The following is a 6,000-nucleotide window of genomic DNA, read 5'->3' on the forward strand; positions in this document are numbered from 1 at the left end:
CACTTTTTTTCCCCTCGGTTATTTCCAATGATTTCTGGTTTTAATTTCTACAGCTGACAGGTGGGTTTCAGAAATTGTAGGCCTTGCTGAATGCCCCTTTTTGTCCAGGGCTGCCCTGGTATAATATGGACACTATATATTAGTGCTCAAAATTCAGTGCCTGAAGAATTGAAGCCTAACCTCCAGCGTGCAATCCAGAGGTTTCTTATCTCTCTGATTTCAGAAAAATTAACAGCACCAGTATAACCTGTAGAGATTCCTCATGTCAGAGACCCCTTAAAAGGAAAGATTTGAGAGCCACAGAGCAAGGAACACGTAGGAAAGTCCTGCAGCGATGCCGTGCGGTGCAGCGCTGTCCACTGCAGCACGGGGCTGTCCCCGGCTGAGCTGCAACCTGCAAAATGCCTCGTCACAATGCCTTGCTTGTCTGCTGTAGGTGGTCCCTGGTCTTCATCCATGGCTTCTATCAGTCATGTTAGTGTGAAGTCTAGTTGCCACAGGATGTATTTTTCTATGTCGTGCACCCTAAGAAAGGTGGACTTTTGACCTGCTATGCAAAACATGAACTGAGCACCTCATTCCTCTTCCTTATCATTCTTCTATGATTCTCTGATTAAGGAGAATGGGAAATCACAGCAGAGAACAGACCCTCGGGGGAGACAGCAAGAATAAAGGAGGTAAGTAAAAAGTTTGTGTTTGAGAACACACTCAGATCTCAGGATATAACCTGCATCCATGAGTTTCACTGCCCTTCTGTAAGTGCCGCCGCCTGTGCAGGCCCCTGGCAAAGCCCTTCATCTGCCTCTAGCGCGGGATCACAGGGAGGAGCGCAGCCGGGCGCTGAAACGCCACCCGCCCATGAAGGCTGCTTAGCAGCTGCAGTTTTGCTCTCAGCCTGTTGAGGTCAATACAGATTTTTTTTTTTTTTTAATAGGGCAGAACCCACACATTTAAACTGCAAATCAGTATTCAAGGCTCAGAAAATCTGAGACTGAAATACATTGACTGCAATTTCTTATGCCTATGCTGCAATCAAATACTAATTTTTTAATTTCCTACCCCCAAAAAACCCCAAGCTCTAAGGTTGCACTCTTTTCTCTCCCCGCTCCCCTCTAGCTAGCCAGCCCAAGTGCTGTTTCAGAGAGCAGGAAGGCTCAGGGCCCCGCTCCCAGCTGCCTGGATCAAGGAGACGCAGGGCACGGTGGTTTATTTGGGGTGAGCCCGGCCCGGCTGCCGCAGGTGCCGCTCGCCCTCTGCTGATGGGAGCCCCAAACTCCCGCCCAGAGCTGCGCGGCCCGGGAATATAGCAGTGGAGGAGCCACACAACAGCCTTTCCTGGGTGAGGAGGAGTGAGGTGCTCCTGCATTGATGTATTTTTTGCTGAGCAGAGGCCTTGTTGCTGCTTGGAGAGCTGGGCCCACTCAGGCCTTTGCAGAGGTCACTCCACTTTGTGTTGCTTGCTGCGGAAGGTGGGAGGTTTGCAGGGTTTGGGGACTGAAGGTCATCCCCAGAGTTACAGCTGGTGGATGTCACCCTGGGTGGCTGCTGATTCTTCCCTTCTGGTCTTTGATCTCATCTTGGATGACTGGTAACCTCTCCTCTGCCTGGGATGCTGGGTGAGCAGGCAGCTCCCCTGCTCCTACTGAGATGGAGAGATGGATGGAAACTAGAGGCCTCTGCCCTGGAAGCCCTCATGCTTCTTCAAGCTGTGAGTAAGTGAAGAGCTTGCTGATGTGGTATGGCTTCATTGATGGTTTAGTAAGTCATGAGCCTCGGCTCCAGGTTGTCCGCTTACTGACTCTTCCCTCTGAGTATGTGAAGCCTGTAACATGCAATGAAAGCAGCTGGTGCTCAACAGCCTGCATATGGCAAAGAAAGAAACGTGGATTTGTGTGGAGAGCGGGGCTCTTCTTCCTGGGTGCTCTTAGCTCCCTGTGCCAGCTTCACGTGTGGATTCAGCCACTTAATGACGCACAGCTCTTGTTTGGATAGTGATTTTCTGTCTTTCTACTTTTCTGACTTGCCTGCCTCTCAAAAGCTGAGGTGTGTTAGTGCTGTGCCCTGGTGCAGCTGCAGCTCTGCGCCTCGTCTTGGGACGTGCAGCCACCTGCACCAGCTCCTCTCTGGTCAGCACTGTGGGAGCTCCTGGATGCCCTTCCTATAACCAGGTTATTGATTTATCCTCTGGTGCTTTTCTTCCCGCACCAGGCTGTGCATGCGGGTGCAGCTGAAGGGAAGAGACCTCGGTAGTTTCAGGGCAATGTTCCTCTCCAGTGAGGAGGACTAACTGGGAGCTACTGACCGCCGGCCAACATGCACTCGCCCTCTCCAACAGAAGAGGGCACCAAATCAAAGGCAGCATCATTGCCAAAGCCTAGAACAGGGAAAGCACCTCCACATTCCCAAAATCTGCAGCTGAACAATGCAGGAAGGAATGGATAATGTATTCCCCCTGCCCCACCACCACTACTGATTGGCCTGATTTTTCAAGCTTAACTGTAATTTGGAGAAAATCCAAATAATACAGATCCTTTTCAGCCTGCTGTTACAGCAAGTGACTAATTTCCAATGCAAACTACGCCTATAAGAAGAGAGGAGCCAAAGCTGGAGTAACTGTTTGAGGCTTGACAGTTCTTGACAATGGGACTACAATGGAGCTGGATCTGAATGTCTTTGTTTCAGTTTAAATGATTAATGAAGTCCTACAAAATCAAAATCACTGCAGTCTTACCCCCTTTCACTGATTTAATAGTATCAGGAGTAGGGGGAGGTTCCCAAACTGCTTAGCCCTGGCCATAAACAAAGAGAAAAGTACTCTGAAGTGCTTGGGGTTGGTGCTTGAATCCCTTTATAAGAAATTCCTAGTGTTTATTTTTGTCACTTGCTTTCCCGCATATATATTCTCAGAACCTTGTTTACTACTAATTTGAAGATAGTCTCAAAGTTCCAGCTTTATGGAAATACTTACTAATTGCAGAGCTTGGACATTCATGAATGAAGACAGTCTCCAAAGCTGAAATAACACACTGTTAAATACGAGCTATTTGTTGTTACTCCTTTTGAGGGCAAATATTCCATTTTCCTTTAAAAGAATGAAGTTGAGAACAAATGAAATAGACCAACTGGCTACTAGAAGCAGGTGGGACATACATAAAGTGTAGGCTTCCGATTAGATTCCCTGTCCTGAGGGGCCTGGGCTCAGCCAAGTCTCCCTGTCCCCCATGGGCAGGGGTTAGTGGCAGAGAGAGGGGCTGCCTCTTCCCACCAGTGCAAACGCTGCTCTGCTGCCCAGGGCCAGCTGGCCACCTGACCTTGCAGCAGCAGTGATCTATAGCCATGCAAAAAGCAGCCTCTTCCCTCGTGCTTGCTTTCCCATGGATTCATAACCTATACCTATATATATCTTCCTCTCCATAGTCCCAGCTGTGGCCCGAGAGCTTTTTCCTTGTGCCCTCCAGTCCGCAGTGACACTGGTTTTCCACTGCGCTCCCGCCGTGTCCCCAGGCGCCTTCCTTTCCGGGCAGGAGGAGAGGAGCCGGTCAGGGAAGAGGCAGCGCTGCAGCGTCCCGGGCACAGCGCTCGGCGCACGGTGACAGGGCAGGTGGCTGCAGCGGTGCCAGCCGAGCAGCTGCGTTCTCTGGCGGGGCCCCGGGCGCAGGGCGCTCGCCTCCGCTCGCGTGCGCGCCCTCCTGAAGCTCGCGGCAACCCCGTGTCTCGGGCTTCTCTGCTCTCGTATAAGACGGAGCTGAAACTGGAAAATAATTGCAAAAGGAAAGGAACGACAGAGATGGACAGATGCGCAGAGAGCTGGGTTTCATGAGGCTTCTTTTCTTTGGCTAAAGTGTAGCTTAGTTTAGCGATATTGGAAATTTGGACTGATTTTCTCCGACTCTGCATGCACATTATAGAGCCTCTTGAAAGTTCAAATAAAAACACCAAATAGTGAAAACAAAGAACCATTTTGTTTTCACTTCAGAAGTGATTGATACTTTTTTTAATATTGCTCTATTGTATCGTTGTTGCTCTATCTTCAGAGTTTTCATGAAACAGTCTATATGTCCTGTAAGACGTTCTAAGAAGAGGGAAAAAACCCTAATTACACCTGTAGAATTACTGCTACTTCATTAATAATGATTTACAGAATGGTCTGACTGACAGAAGGGTCGTGGGACCTTAACTCCCTCATTTTTTCTAGGTCACTTCTGGGTCATTTCTTCTGGGTCATACTTCTGGGTCTGAATCGGGATGGTCTTCCCCTTTCATCTGAATGATCAAGGGCAGCAGGCTCGGCATATAGAATTAGATAGCCCACAATCTTTTGAGGACCAGTGTTTAAAAAGCAATGTGGAGCACAGCTTTCTATAAGCAAAAGGGGCAGAGCAGCATCTGTTGAACTGCCGACCCCATGTGATTGCACAGCAACATCCCAGCAGCAGCAGTGGGGAACTGACTGCAGATCTACCTCAGGAGTGGGTAAAAAGGGTCATCATTCTTATTTTGGGGTAGCTGCATCATTTATGTGACTCCAAAAATATTTCAGCAGAACTGATGCAAACTTTTTAATTGCTATTCTTTTTTTTCCTCTTTGAGGTTTAGTATTTTTCAGCTTAGCTTTCAAAGTAATAGGATAAACTATAAACTAGGCACTCTTAAGATAAATACACGTTTCTGTATGAATGGTTAGCCTGGTTTTGCTTTCTTTTTCTTTCTTTTTTTTTTTTTTTGGTGAAACAAACATCACTGAACGTCTCCAATCTGTGCAGATAAGCACAGGTCTCGGTAGCTGAAGTGAAAAGTTAAGTCAAGGCTAGTTAAGACAAAGGTAATTCTGCAGAAGATTTCTGCAGAAATTGACTATAAGGCAGTTTGTCAGAGACCCTCTCATCTTTCCTCCCTATATACTACCATTTCTTCAAATAATTCTTTTCTTTGCTATGGGTGGTCTTCATTTATTTTTATTTTGTTTTATATTTTCAACACCATCTCTGATCTAACTCTAAGTCCTGTGATAAGAACTTCCATTATCCATGGTAGAATAGTCTAGGGGATTTTAATTCTACAATCTTGTTGGCATGATATAGAATTGATGACATTTTGCATGCCTATTTTTTAAACCATTGAAATACTTATGTACAAGCAACACTTCTGTACTTTAATGTGCAAGCTTTAATACTGTAATGTACAGGCATTGAAAACTCTAATTTCTAGCAGCAACCCAGACTCTAGTTAACAAAAGTTAAGCTTCTTTTTCCACATGGGGTTTGATACTTCCTCTTAAAGATGGACAAATAGATCTGTCAGTAATGTGTCATCTTTTAAGGAGAAGACAGACACCAGAGCTTTGATATCGCTTTATGTATTCCTAGGAATTTCTGTCATTATAAACAGCCAAGCATGTGCCTGGCTTAATTATAAGCCTGATGGGCTTTGTGTGTGGCAAGAGCTCGGTCTTGCTAAGAGAACATGCTATGAAGTGACCGCTTTTAGGCCTTGACCACTTGTGTAAGAGGCTGCATTAGAGACGGTACTGCCAGTACCGTCTATTATTAATATTGCTAGACGTGGTCTGGAAGGATCCCCAATGTTTCCACGCTGCGGGCATTCGGCTGGTATTTGTAGGGCTGTCTTCATTGTCAGGGAGATGTTTGTGCCATCCCCATGGAAAACAGCAGCCAAACCATGTCCCTTGGAAGGCGGGTTATGTGTATATAAGCTGTAGAGGCAGGTGGTGCTCTAAGGGCTGAGGCCACCTGCAAAATCTCCTTTCCTTAGGCAAGGAAGCTGATGCCCCAAGATGCTGGGGGAAGAAATACCCTCCTGTGCTTCAGGAGCAGGAGGCCGGGCAGTGGCTGGGAAGTGGCCTCGCTATGATGAGCAGGGGCCGAGGGAGGCGGTTAACCCAAGTGAGGGGCCTCCGTCAGTAACGTACATGTTGGTAGGGGGTGAGTGACGGGGCGCCGCGCCGCAACGGTCACCAGAGGCCGCGCAACGGCCCCGCCG

The sequence above is a fragment of the Nothoprocta perdicaria genome, unplaced genomic scaffold (assembly GCF_003342845.1).
Source record: "Nothoprocta perdicaria isolate Ctin4 unplaced genomic scaffold, notPer1 scaffold_31, whole genome shotgun sequence".
Taxonomy (NCBI): Eukaryota; Metazoa; Chordata; class Aves; order Tinamiformes; family Tinamidae; genus Nothoprocta; species Nothoprocta perdicaria.